The following is a 14906-nucleotide window of genomic DNA, read 5'->3' as shown; positions in this document are numbered from 1 at the left end:
GAGCTGCTGGCCAGCTGGGGCTGTGCCACCCTAGCCCAGCCTGCTCAGACGCCGGGAGCACCAAGAGAAGTGTTAATGTCTGAGTGGTTCTGCTTTTGCTTCCACCCCCAGCAGCTGGTGGGGCACTGGGACCCTCGCTGTCCTCCAGGACCCGGGCTGGAGAGGGGGAGAGTCTGCAGGACAGAGAAACTGCTGGGATTTGATGGGCAGGAGAAAGGAGGACATGTTATTAAGACATGTACCCACCCTATAAGCATTTAAATACGACCAAACCCAATGATTGAATGTAACTAAACTAACGCTCCTTCCTAAAAAAGAAAAATTATCCAAATAGCAAGTATATCCTGCCTTCCTGTATATTCCCAGAAATCAGCCATTCGCACATCTGCAATGCAGGATCCAACCCTATCACTCTCAGGATACTCCTGTGCAAACCTCCAGGTATTAAGACATGATGACTTACTGCCTGACACATCAATTAGCTCTGAGGTTTGCTACAGTTTGAGAGCTGCCTTAGGACAGAGCTGGGAGGGCAGTCCTCAAACCTCAGTCTGCGTCCTGTGAGAGTGAAATTCCACTAACCTGACCACAAGTGCAGTGTTAGTGCTATAGGTATTAATACAAATGAAGCATGGGCATTTATTATGGAAACCAAAACTACAATTACCCGGAGCTTCCATCAAGCAGACAGAAATGGAAGTCATAAAAGCTAAATTTCAAAGACCACTAATTTTAGCACTTAACTGCAGTAAAGGACCCAGGGAAATTCTGACCACTCTTTCAACCACAGAAGCTGAACTTACAAGAAAGTCTTGTCAATTCAGGCAAATAATCTTGTCCCATGTGGTCATCCAGGTTTCAAAATATCTGTGCAGAAACGTGACACTGGATGTTGACAAAGAACCAGAGTCACACCCAGCAGGCTTGCAGTGTGGAAGTACAACAACACTCACTTCTAGTCAGAAAAACAGGTGACAATGGTCCTTCACATACCAAAAAAAGTAACCTCTGGAAAGTGGTTGTTACCCAATAGCTGTTGGGAGCTAGAACTGCACACTGAGTTGAAGGCTCTGCTAGTAAAAATATAATCAGATCATTCAGGACACCAGATACCACATATTTGGCCTCCAGGTGGGTCATGACCCCAGAGACTTTAAAGGAGAGGAACTGAGCTGGAGAATGAGGGAGTGGGTGGGTATTGTTGTTATGGCTTAAAGCAATTTCACAATTACCTGATAGCAAATGATGAATCTGATGCAAACACTCTCCATTAAGTTGGCTCTATCAAGCCCTCACTTTGTGTTTAACCTAATGATGTAATTGTGTTCTCCAAAACACATAATCTGGCTTCTGATCTGGCCTAACCCTACAGGAAAGTTTCTCTTCAAAGGAAAAGAAAGCAAGTTCCTTCACAAAGGCACTGGCAGGCCCAGCACAGCTTCTGTATCTCAAAGGGTTATCTTGGGCAAAGACAGACCAGGCAGCTCTTTATGCTGCAGAATTGTTTGGGAACTGGTTGTTTTGGGTACAGCTAGAATTTTCTATTACTTATGTCATTCTTATTCTTTTTTCCTATTAGAACATCAGTGTCTCACCAAAATGCATACAGCAGAAAGGAGGATGGCTTACAACAACAGTAACAAATATAGAAACTATTTAAAAGTGTAGACTTCAAAGTCAAAAATATCTACCCAGTGTTAACTGCAGCATTCAGTGGAGAAAGAGCTAACTGGTGTGTGAGTCAATACAGGAGTGCAGGGCAGTCTCATTAGCAGATCCCTCATCTCATAACCTTTGCAAGATCCCTTTTTTTCCCCCCACAGTCCTTTCATGATCCTGAGACTCTCACCCTGCTTGTCTTGATTAGGGATATTCAAACAGCTACAAAAGAATTTGCAATCTTATGCAGCAAGTGATAGATAAATAACTCATTCACAAAGTCTTTCAGGAAAAATGAATGATTAGCTTGTTTTGACTCTGTTTGCAGTGAAGTTTGCTTTTGTTTTTGTTTTCATTTTATTTTGAAGCAACTATTGATAGCATCTATTATGGTGCAGAATCTTGTCTTTCAGGCTGATGTTGCCACTACTGTGTCAGAGGAATGAGAAAGATCAAGAATGTTGTGGGGGTTTTGGTTTGTTTTTTTGTTTTTATTTTCTGACAAGGTTTTTCCTCTTATTGCTCAATTATAGTATCTGTACTTGAAGTCTTGCATCAGACTACCTGGGATTGGGACCCTTCCTTGGGCAGAGAGACAAATGGCTACACAACAGAGCTACATGCAGGGTGATGGAACAGGGCAGCTGCTCCCCCACAACATGAAACAGAAAGCAAATCACAAGCACTGCTAACCTGGAGGCTGCCCTGCTTTTATGGCTCTGTCCCTTCCACTCTGACACCATCCCCACAGCCTTCAGGCACAGCTCACAAAATAATAAACATACTAAAGGGAACCTGGCCTAGCTGGAGGTGTCCCTGCCCATGGCAGGGGGGCTACAAGTAGATGATCTTTAAGGTCCCTTCCAACCCAAACCATTCTGTGATTCAGCAATAATACATACACAGACCTTACTGAAAGCTATTAGCTAATGACTATATTTAGTAACTACTAATTAACAAACTATTCTGAACTATCAGAGACAGAAAATGTAGTTTCTGTACTTTACAATAACCTATAGTGCAAATGTCATCTGCTCAGAGGCATCAGTTAATTTAAAGCTATGTTTTTAATGGAGATTTAATGATAGTAATGCTGTTTCCAGCCAATGAGTTTGCTCAATTTGTAATTCTCCTTCAGCTTTTTGCTGCACAACCTCTCTGCACCACTCCTCATGCTCTTAGACCTCATACTCTAAGAGCATACTCACCTGCCTGGTGTTTTATTGCCTCCAACATGGAGTAGGATTGTGCACTAGGGCTTAGCAAGCCACGTATGAAAATTATTGTAAATCCTTATGCCACTGGGCTGCAAAAAATTAACTTTTAAACATCATAGCTTGTATTATTTATTGTACACCCAAGCTACCATTTAGACAGGAACTTATAAATGGTGAAACATGGAAACAGTGTCTAAATCGCTCACAGAATTTATGTTTAAACCCCCAATAAATTACTCATATTGAATTTTAATGGAAATAGACTTCAAAGTGCACAGTGCTTTAGAGAGTTCTTCCTTTTCCTCTTATGCAACATGTGTGGGTAACGTGTCAAAGCTGACTCTGCTTTCTCCCCCCCCCAGAATACCACAAATTCTTCTGTAAAATAAACAAAGCTCTGTCCAGAATCTCTGAAATTACCAGAGGCAACCCCCGTTTGAGATCAAAGATGCACATCACTACTGGGCTTTCTGCAACATCCCACATTTCAGTCAAGATGAAATTTGCAAGGAACAGTCAATTGACAGAACAGAACTTAAACATCACACCCAGGGCTCTAGCTAACAAGAACTTTGACATTCAAGCTGCCTTTTCTAGATCCTTAGGAATCCCAGTAGGTATCTGTGGGCTAAACATCCACACATGGCATTTTTATAATGCCATTTAATGGCACTTATAATCCAATCTAGGCCTGGCAAAGAAAAACCTCTATCTTTACTTAAAACAGAAATGCAGAAATTGAAAATTACATATTATTAACACTTAATAGGAAATTGTTTTCTTCTCCTATTTCTAATGTTTATATTTGTTCTGTAATGCAACTCCCCACCCATTATGAGAAATTGCATATGGGGTCTTCATGCCTTGGAAGAAGAAAAGTTATAATGAAATAGATTATTTGTTGGAGACATTAGATGCAGTTCTCTACTTGTTTTTCTCTCAGAAGGAAAGATCTTGATGATATTTACAGGCTGGACTTAATTTACCCACAACATAAACATCCTAGCAAAGGCAATCTTGATTCCCAAAGCTGTTATGGTTTAGTGAGTGACTCAGTAACAGAAAATTCACAGGTTCTGTGCATTCTTGGAGGTATTCATATAAAATCTCCAGCAAACACTGACACTCAAGAAACATGTGCTCATAATATTCTTCTGTGACTGCTGCCAGAGTAAGATATAAATGCTATGTATAAAATTCTCAGTGTGGTCTAAAATCCACTTGAAAAAAAGCCTCACCTGATAAATAAACACTTTATAGATACAGAACAACTTTCTCCAGTAGATGAAAAAAATCTTAATTCCTGGACTTCCATTTTACATACTCTGAGTAATTCAATTCCAGGGACATAAAAAAAAAAATATTAAAGATTATACCCCAAATAAGTATTTCTCTAAACAGTTTTATTATACAATTTATTTTATCCACCCCTGTGTTCCACAGAGACATATATGTAAAATATAGTATTCATTGCTTCTAGGGATAATGCTGAAAATAGACATCTGATTGAGTTCCTCCAGCAAAAGCCAGTCCAGCCTCATTGATAAATAAATCACCTTAATCCTTTCTTCATTTGTTACTGCCTTATTGCTGGAGCCCAGAAAGTCAAAGTTAAGGCCTGACCTTCCATCTCTATTCTATCTGGCCTCTCCTTTGTGTGCCCCTCAAACATATCTGCTGATGAGTTTAGAAGGGGTTATCAGGAGAATTTGGAGATGTGTCAGTTTTGTAGCAGCCCAAATGCTATACAAACATCTTCTGTGTTTAATAGACAATTTGTATTTTAGTAGGTTTATCCATTCCCAACTTTATTTGTTTAAAGGTGCCTTAACCTTGACATAAATCAATGCTAAGCATCTCTATAGAGTCCTTCTAAGGAGTTTAAAAATTAAGCTCTTTGCAGAGCTATGTTTTGCAAGCAAAAAAAACACCCTACTTGTCAAATTCTTTTCTAATTTTTTCCACTATAAAATTATTCAGTTTATTCTTTTTCACTCTTATAACGTTCTTTTAAAGGTCACAATGAGACGCCAGGTTAGTCACTATAAAAATGCCTCTGCTGCTTGCTCCTGAGTGTCTCTTTCTTCCTCCCAGAACAATGGGTGGGTAAGACAGTAGGGCCAAAGAGTGGGAGGCCCCGGACTGTGTCTTGCAGCAGCAACCCCCCCTTCCCAAGGAAAACAAAAAGCACTGAACCTTTTCTGCCCATGCCTGGTCCTCCCCCCAGCACCTCTCTGCTGAAGACAGCCATTATTACATTTCCTTTCAGGTTATTTACAAGGTCTTGGCTCTGACATTGATTTCTTATCTGTTTCTGTGACAAATGTTAAGTGTTAAGCTGTAGCTTTTAAAGAAAGATAATGCTAAACAAATTATAGGAATTACTCAAAAACTTTTTTTTTTTATGAGTGTTGAAACAAGAAGAGCAAAAAATTGCTCAAGACCAGAAAAAAAAAAACCACCAATTTTTTTTTCCCACCAATTAACGTGTTAGCAGATTAAAATAAGTTATAGTTTAAATGACACAGAACCCTGCTATCTTAAGCTAATTTGTCAGGGGATATAGAATACCTGGGCAGGAGCAGCTCCCCAAGGAACAGTCCTTTAATTTTACAAGGAAAGGATTTTACTTTTTACTTCTTCACATATTTTGCTCATGGTATAAATTTTAGGATCAAAGGTGAAAGTTCAAAAATCTTTTCAGTTACAGAACCATTAAAATGATAAACATTTGGGATTCCAAAGTACACTTCTACTCTAACTGTCCTTTCAGACCTGCATTGACTGCACTATAATAGCTGCCAACATTTGGTAAGGATTAGCCTTTCATTTAGACAAAAGCAAGCATTCCTCAGCTAAATCAGCACTTTTTGCCATCAGACTCATAAAACCTTTCAACAACACAGATTTTCAAGAGAATCCTTTAGGGTTTTAGGATGCTACTCCTTTTACTAAGTAACAAAATACACCCCAGGGTGTCTCATTGACCACAGTCAGCTGTCCTTTGACCTCCACAATTGTTTAGCCTAACTTCAGGGCCATAGAATCTGCCTCCCCCCTATCAAAAAGGTTAATGTTGCTTCCTCCTAGCACCTGGCAAAGCAAAATCCTAGAGGTTCCCCCCTCCTCCAGACTTCTGCCATGTTCCAGATGTTGCAAAATGTTCCTGCAGGCAGGTTTTGGGTACCTGCAAGCACCACTCGGAACCCGGACTGTGGCCATGACCCCCTTGCTCTGCTCAGCACTGCCCTTGCCCCACAGATACAACAGGACCTAAAGCAGGAATAGATGTTCAGCCTTTAGGGTACACTGGTTATTTAAATGCAGCAAGAAACTGTGTGAACCTAACAATGTATACTGAGACAAACCTCTCCACTTTCAGAAGTCAGAAAAAAACGTGTGAGAATCTCAGCTGGAAGTACAGAGCTACCCCAATCATTACAAAGATCTGTATTCTTTCCATTTGCTTTAAACCCTTTGAGAGGACAAACAAACAAACATCCACCCTCCAAGTGCATAAACTATGTATTTAGCTAGTTGCTTAGGTATTTGCAGTGCTTCTAAATAAAACAGCAGAAGAAAATCATTACAGCTTCAAAGGAACTGTCATTAAATAATGAAGTTGACCTCGTTGTAGATATATAAGAAAAAGGAAGCACAAACCAGCCCTCTTTGGTGAAGGCTGTTTAATTACATGAACTGGATTTCAAGATTTTTGAACAACTTAGACATCGTACAGGCCCAAAGCAAAACTGAAATTATTATTTACTGTCCACACTGTTCCTAAAATACAGTCAATGGAAATGAAAGCACAGATGCTGAACACAAACATACAACATATTGTCTATCAGAAAGGCAAGTACTGTACCTTTTCAGATTCCTTTTAGCCTATTTGAAATGTAGTCATGATTAAAGGGTGCAGCTAAGAGTTTGTGAAGCCCTGCTGCAAATTTGTTTAAAACTCCTGAACACCTGAAAAACAAGAAGGGAGAAAAAAAATTAGAATTACTTCTGCCAGCATATAATTTATAAGAAGCCATTTAATTTATAACTTGCCTATCTAAACCTGGTCTAGGGTGAAAACTAAACTGGAGTGGGGAAAGGAGGGCTGATCTCTTTATTAAAGGCATCTTTTTGTTCACAGGAATACTTGGTTGCAGCTGCACGGCTGCACCTCTGCATTCTACCAGAACTACAAGTTTGTCACAGAATCTGCACATATTTGGTCCTGAAATCAACACATGACATATTAGGAACCTGGCACATCAATATGAAAAAAATAACTATCACAGAAAAATAAAACTAAAAAAAAGAACATAGAAGTGATTATTTTACTATTGATTTAAAAACTGAATGGGTGAGGAGTTATCTATGCTAAACTCCAATGTTCAAAATTAAACCTGAATTAGCCAGTTGCTCTCCTATCTGACATCCCAAAAAGGTATTTGAGTGAAAACATTTCTAACAGAAATTGGAGTTTATGCAAGAGAATACACCTGAAATGCCCCAAAGAATGGCAACAATGGGGTAGCAAGCGGCCGGCAGAAGAGTAACTCCTAAAATACACGGGGCTGTACAGAACAGTAAATAACCTCAGGAAAAGCTTTATATTACGTTATAATTGTCTGGAATTCAACAAGACTTTTAGGCACACGAACTGGTTTGTTTCTCAATCAAAACAGACAACATTTTTGCCAGAAGATTTACAGGGATTTTTCCTGTTGCCCACAAATGGGGTCTGAGGCTTGAGGCGGGAGTGCGGCCTGGGGCCTGCTGGCGCAGCCAGCGCGGGCAGGACTCAGCTCTGCACCCCCAATTCTAGGCCTAGGGTCTAAAATTCAAACCCAAACAGCTTTAAGCTTCCTCCCCCTCCTCCCATTTTTAAAAATAAGCTAATTTCAGCGAGCAGCTCCAACTCCCACCTCTCACTCTGGAAGGGTGTTGGGTGGGACTGTCGCGGGCGGTTGCCTGAGGGAAGAGGTTGAAGAGCTCTAACGAGGGACCACCGATGGGACCCTGTCCTGGGCACCCCACCTCACTGCCAGCGGGTCCCTCAGGCACCCCAGGGCCAGCACAGCCCCAGCCCCAGCTGGAGGGCCCTGCAGAGAACCCCGCGACCGCTGAACGCCAGTCCTCCAACCCCAACGGCTCCTGCCTCTGAAATTGCTATTTTTCGGACACGTGCTGAACATTTCACCTGCTAGTAATGACATTTTTGTATTTTCTTCTAATTACACTCAAAGCTAAGACCTTTGGCCCTAGGCCATAGACCTCTATTCAGGCTGCACACATTCTCTTAAACGCCCTCATCCTTTGTTGTCAACTCTCGGTCTTTCATGTATTATTTACATCTATTGAGAAGAGAGATACTCCACCATTTGTGAAGCTTTAAACCTTCTAATCATCTTAATTTCTTCGCCTTTCAACCAGTCCTTCCCCTTATGGACCAATGCCAATCGTGTGACAAAATAATTTTTCAAGCCAAGATCCTGCTGGACCCTTCCCAAACCTTGACACCACTGGGCTGGAAGTGCCTTTTGTCCCCAGCCGGCTGCTCCGCAAGCCCAGCCAGGGTGTGCTCGCTCCAGTGGCTATGGATTTGCTTGTCACTGGCTTGGGGGGAGTTTTCCTGGGGTTTGTGTGTGGAGCTTTTTTAAGATCATTTTCTGTTAAAACATCTAACTCAATTAGTCGAGCTAAATCAGCAGAGATGCTGTAGTGAAACTTCCCTCTTTGAAAAACATGAAGCGCTTTCTGAAATCCAAACAGCTACGGATTAAGTTTACTGCTTTTTCTAAAAGCTGAACTGCAGATACATTATTTTGGTTTTATACTGTTACTTGCCCAGTAACAGCAGATTCTTACACAATATTTAAGACACAAAGTATCACTAACCCTCTTTTTCTGATTATTGGCAGCATTAATTTGTCCTAACCTTACAACACAATGTGACATAAAAACCAATTTCTTCATCTGATATTCAGATCATCTCCTCATGATCCCCTCTTATTTTCCAGTGAAGTAGGAAAAAAATCAGCAGCATTTTTGCCAAGACACAGATCTCCTCAGAATTCATCAGCCACCAACCTTTGTTTCCAAGACCTGTGGGATCTCCTAACATGTGATCCATCTTGACTCTTTCTTCCACTACCACCTGGCTTACTTTTGATTTCTAACAGTGCTTCCTTGTTGCTTGTCCCCTCTGACGGCCCCCCAACCCCCTTGTCTTTTCTTATATTCACCATTTGCTTCAACCAGCAGTTCACTTGAGACTCATCCATCTTACAATGCCTAAAGTGACAGATGCTCTCAGGAATGACCATACTGCTGAGTGACCAAAAGATAACATCACCTCCAGGAACGCAGGGAGAAATACAACTTCAACCTTAAGACAGGGTTATCATGATGGACACAGCACCATAAACCTCTCTCAAGTGGAAAAAAAAAAGGAGGGGGGGAAAACAATTGCAGAGAAAAGGAATCTGACACAATTAAAGCCCAAAATTTCTGTTGTAGCTGTAGTTAGTGGCATTGATTTTTTTTTTCCCCCAACCCCCATGGAAGACTTTTGTAGAATTTAATTGTGACAAAATCAAGACGTGCAGAGAGAGTGGAGAAATTTCACCCGCAAACTCTCTCAAGATCCCTACAGAGCTGACTGGAGGAAGAAGGCACTTTGGAGCAGTTTCAGCAGCATGTCACACAAGTCCTTCGCCAAAACACAAACATTACCTTGTTAAAATCTACACATCCTACAGACCAGCTGTTGCTCAGTTAAATTCCACAGGAATTTAGAAGCAGCACGCCAGCCTGTGCCCTTGACAACTGCATCATGTAACCAGAGTACGCCCACTGCAGTGTCCTGGCTGCCTGATAAATCTGTAGTTTGCAAGCAACACCCCCCAGTGTTTTGACATTTGAGCACACACCGTTTAGAAAAAAAATTAAATTAAAGTGATAGATATTCCAGCCAACACCCACATGCCTGTCTACAGAATGCTGCCTGATTCTAAATGAAGATCTGCACTCTATGCCTAATAAGACTGAAGCAAAAGCCAACGACCTGAAATATCCCCAAAATTCTCTATCCAGTTGGTGGAACAAGAGTGAGTGAAGAGAGAGAAGTCTGGAGTGGTGCTAGAAATCTCTTACTTAACGAAGGGAAGGTCATATTAGCATCTCCCAGTGACACACTCACAAAAGTAATGCCACAAATGCTGGGAACCCCTTCTCCACAGTGAGATGCAAAGAATTCCCTCCTCTCTCAGCTGAGCTTTAAACAGCTCTCATATTCAAACACTACAGGAAACAACCATCATTACAGTACATGAGATTGACAGCACTGAGTTTAATGGACATAAAAGAGTCATAAAACAAAGAGCAAGACAGAGGACCCACTAACCAAATGTCTTCTGTTCAGTGTAAAGTCAGGAAAAACTAAAATCATGATATGCACTCTTTTAGTCTTTTTTATTATTTGTATTTAGCCATATTTATTAGTTTGTGATGAGTTACAATTGGAGGTCCCTATCCTGATCTGGAGACTTTCTATTGCACTCTCATAGCACAGCCAACACCAAGCCACCAGACTGTAAACACAGAAGGTATAAATGCACTATTTTTTAATATAGATAATTTCCCCATAGGATGCCATGCAGTACCATTTTGGGCATTAAATATATGGAAATTAAACTAACCACCAGTCAAGTTTGGTCCTTCCTAAAGAGTATCCCAACTCTGGACCCCACATCATCTTTTAGAGTTCCTGTCTCATTCTAAGCCACCGAGTGATCAGGTACTGAAATCTGTGATAAATTCCCATTCAGTTAGGGAAAACACATGCAGGGAACTCCACAGAAGAGAATTACTGATAGATGATTGCAAGAGTTGTATGCAAGACAGTGCTTTGCACCTCACACTCCACATCACCCTGGAACCCCAGTCCTCAGCAAGCAGCAGGGCCCCAGGCATGCCACAACTACAAGAGGAAAAGCAGTTTGGGAGTTTGGGAGATGTACTTTGTGCCATGGCATCTGAATCCAATTTTCACCAGGATATCTTTCTGAAGCTCCTTCCAAATCCATCAAATCAAAGAAGCAAATAAAGTCTGCAGTTAACATCCTCACAGGAAAAATCTTGGAAGTATATAATGCTTTCATCTGAAACACTAAAAGATCTTTACATCAGATATGGACAAAAAAGTAGTGAACTGTATCCTGCCTTATAAAATCTACTCTGCACTCAAACAGGCAACTTATCATACAGACAGTCCTTACATGTTGTACTTCCAAATATTTACCACAGTAGAGAGAAGTGTTTATAGTTAATATGCAATCCATCTTCTGCATGCTGCTGCTTTGAAACAAGACAAAGTGTGAGGTAAAAGGTCAAAACTACCAGAAAGAGCCCTGAATAAAACCTCTGCTATTCCAGCCACTTTGCTGGAAGAGACAAGGTCTAAGGTATGTTCTTGAAGTCAAAGCCCCCTTGCAAAGGGGCCGGCCAAGGGTCCAAACAGCAGTGAACACAAGTGTTGATGTTTGTATGTTTAGTAACACTGTATTGCTTTGAAAATCTCTAATTTAATGAAAGCAATATTTTTTCCAGCTGTAACTCAACATTTTTACATGCACGTGTGTAAAATGAGCTCTCAATCAGTGCAACTTTAACACAGAATAACCGAAGTATTGATATTATATTTACAGGTAACTTCCATCATGACCATTAAGTTCCTGACACTGAAACATGACCTTGAAATGACAGCTCCAATAATGCAAGTCTTACCAGGCAAGGTTTCAAAAAGCCCCGATTAAATTAACTACTTTTAAACACAATAGGATCAATATGTATGCAGAGAATGTACACCCCCATGGCAAGTTCTGCTTGCTTGATTGATCAAAAACAAAAAAATCCTGTGGCCTTCCAGATCTCAGCTGGTGCCAGAAATCCACATAGAAAAAAAAAAAAATCCATCTAAATGAAACTCTGAAAAGGTTTACCCTTCACCAGTCTATTTGCACTTCAAAAACTCTTTAAGTCCTTCAGCTAAACCCCAGGGTTGAATCATTTCAAAAATGAGAGGGGGATGGCCATGATTTATCTTCCTTCTGTGCTCTGGACAGAGCTGTAAAATCTGCCTGCTGGTGTGCCTGTGTTAACAGGCTCCTTTTCAGGCACCTTGGATATTTACCATTTTTAGAAATAACTCTGCCCAATTTCTTGCCAACATTTATCTCATTTGATTAGATCTAACTACCACTCATAAAGCAAAATTTTGATTTCTGCTCACTGGCACACAAGCTGATGAAGCTGAATCAGCAAGAGGGTCAAACATCTGAAATCAGCACTTTAAAGAAAAATATAGCAGATCTTATTCATACCTCTCAGTATCAGCTGTTGCCTTAGTGAATTTGTGCTGAGGGAACATTTGTTTAAGAATATAATTTAAGCCTATCCCTTATATTTACTAGTATCAAACACATTTTTACCAACCAGCCCAAAATAATTGCCCATTTTTAGATAATCAACGTGTTAGGTCACACAGGATGCGTTTTTCAGTCCTCTGTACTTCAAGATACATTACCAACAGAAGGAAAATGGAGATTTCATGGGTCACAAACTTCTAGGTCACAGAGACCTTCAGTGCTGCTGTCAGCCCAGTAAAACTCAATCAATACACTGCTTTGTATGTCCACTACTAGAAACCTTGCACCTGAATTTCTACATCATTATTCCTGAAGTAGACACACAAACTCAACAACTTTCCTGACATGGTTTCAAGAGAAATTAATGGTCCAATATTCAGTTAATGTGTTAAAAATAAAGACACACACATATATAAACAAAACAAACACTTGCCCCAAACATCACAGATCAGCATCCTAAAATGTCACAAAGCAAGGGCAAGGAAACATACTTCAGTTTTTCTAAAGCTTTTTTCTACTCTTAAGACCCAACCCTATAAACCATGTACCAGTGACACAACTCTTATCAGTCTAAATTCTTCAGACTTGGATAAACAGATAGACTTGCTCTCAAGGTAAATAAGAGGAAGAATAGATTCAATATTATCTTGCATGGAAAAGACCCATTTATTTCCAAAGTCCTTTTCAGATTTTGCTTTTATCACAGATGTGGTACCTTCCACTCTAAAACAAGAGGAGTGGATGGAAAATATTTTATGAAAAGATAAAAATAAGCAGATCCTGCCATGGTAAGTCGAGTCTTAATTAGACTAGTAGAAACCTTTAAAAACATTGACATTGTGCTTCATTTTGTGCAAACCAAACACTGGCCCTAACAAAACTGCAAGGCTAATCCAAAAAAAATCCTAATCACTCTACTAGTCCCCACTCAAAGCCACAAGGATCCTTAACTAAAGAGGCTGGGGATATAAGGAATGGCATCTTACTCAGCATTTGACATTCTACTTAACTCCTCAGAGTCTGAATCTCTCCTCTGCTTTAGCACAAGAGTACAAGATGTTTTGAGCATGTATTCTCTTTTGATTATACTCTTTTCTTACAAAAATATCTTCAGTATAAGTACAGATCTGTGTGCTTTTGCAAAAACTGCACTAGAGTATTTACTTGACCATGTCCTTCACTGGCTCAAAATTACACAAGGTGTGTTTCTAAACTTGCATCTGCTTCTGGTGGGCTTGCAAAATTTGATTCTAGCCTCATTAGCAAAACACTTCTACTTCCCTATGCAAGCCAATATTTCCTATTTTAATAGAGAGAATTTTCAAAAGTGGAGGTTTGTGTCTCCTTGCTACATCCAGTAGCACCAGGACCAGTTTTTACAGATCATTTATTGTAATACAGAACTTTTGTGTATTTGCATAGTCACCTATTTTTCTGTATTTATTACAAAACCTGAGAAAATCCCAAATGCACATTCTGATCAGTAGGACTTGGTACTTGTATTTAAAACAAAATGAACCTCACCACAGCTAGGTAAAGCAACTTTAGGAACTGAGGTCTGAGCACAGCTGAGAAAAAAATCCGTAAAGCTGTGAACAGATTGGGGTCTGCTTTCCAAAAAAAATCCCCAAACAACTGGAAAAAAAAACACAACACAAACAAGAAATACCCTCTGGATTCATTAGCAACCAGGGTGGCAGGCCTGCCTCTAATTCTCTAATAAAAGCCCACGACTACCTGCAGAGCCTGGGAGTGCAAATCACATTAGTGGAGCCACCAGATGACCAAAGAAAGCACTGGAGGCCTGGTGGAACCAGTAAACAAAGGGCAGCATTCCAGCTGAATGCCCCTGCTAGAGTCAGCATTGTAAGATGCTTGGATCTGATAACCCAAAAAGCAGATTAGCTGCAGGCAACAAAAGAGTAAAATGAGAAACAAAGGGGTCATTTTGACACATGAAGCAATCATTTCCATTAAGCCATCTCGAGTTTACTGTCCAGTTATAAGAACTGCCCCGATCTGAAGTGACATTTGGAGCACTGGAGCTGTGACAGTGAGGTGCCTTGGACAAGCCCCTGAGATATTGCATCCCTGAGTGCAATACAACCTAAAGAGGCAAACCAGTCTCTGTGCCTTCCAATCTTTGTGACATTTCAAAATTAGCAGGCCTTTAAAATCTGCTGCACAGATTGCAGTTAGAAGACTTAACACGTATTGCTGGGCTTGATGAACAGAAGATTCATTAGTTTTACCTGTATTTAAAAGTCTCATGCAGAGAACACACACACTGCAAATATTCTCATGTAGGCACACGAGAAGTTTGCTTTCTCCCCACAGCCTGTGTCTCACTCGCTCTCAACACAGGAATTATATTCCTGACCAGAAGCTTAACAGAGGATTTTTACCCTGAAACAAGTCTAGCTGTACTTTACTTACATGGAGCAAACCACAGAAACGAGACACACAAGTCCATAGGAATACGCAGGCACTGAAGAGATAAAAACCAAACATTTCTGGTCTAAAATTGAAAAATTTGCCACAATTTTGTTTTATACAATAAAAATAAATCTATATCCTTAATGGCAGAACAGGTATTTTTCCTTCT

General features: G+C 40.3%; 1 protein-coding gene across 1 annotated transcript in view; it reads right to left on the bottom strand.

Moving 5' to 3' along the window:
• LOC103779929 (GREB1-like protein) overlaps positions 1-6820 on the bottom strand; it is a gene marked incomplete at its 3' end in the record, with an annotated part of 44035 nt that extends 37215 nt beyond the window's left edge. The window contains exon 1 of the mRNA XM_008947573.1: positions 6745-6820. The remainder of the gene's footprint in view (positions 1-6744) is intronic.
• Positions 6821-14906: the final 8086 nt, after the last annotated feature.

This window comes from Merops nubicus, unplaced genomic scaffold (assembly GCF_000691845.1).
Source record: "Merops nubicus isolate BGI_N331 unplaced genomic scaffold, ASM69184v1 scaffold4309, whole genome shotgun sequence".
Taxonomy (NCBI): domain Eukaryota; kingdom Metazoa; phylum Chordata; class Aves; order Coraciiformes; family Meropidae; genus Merops; species Merops nubicus.
This window is presented reverse-complemented; position numbering and strand designations above follow the sequence as displayed.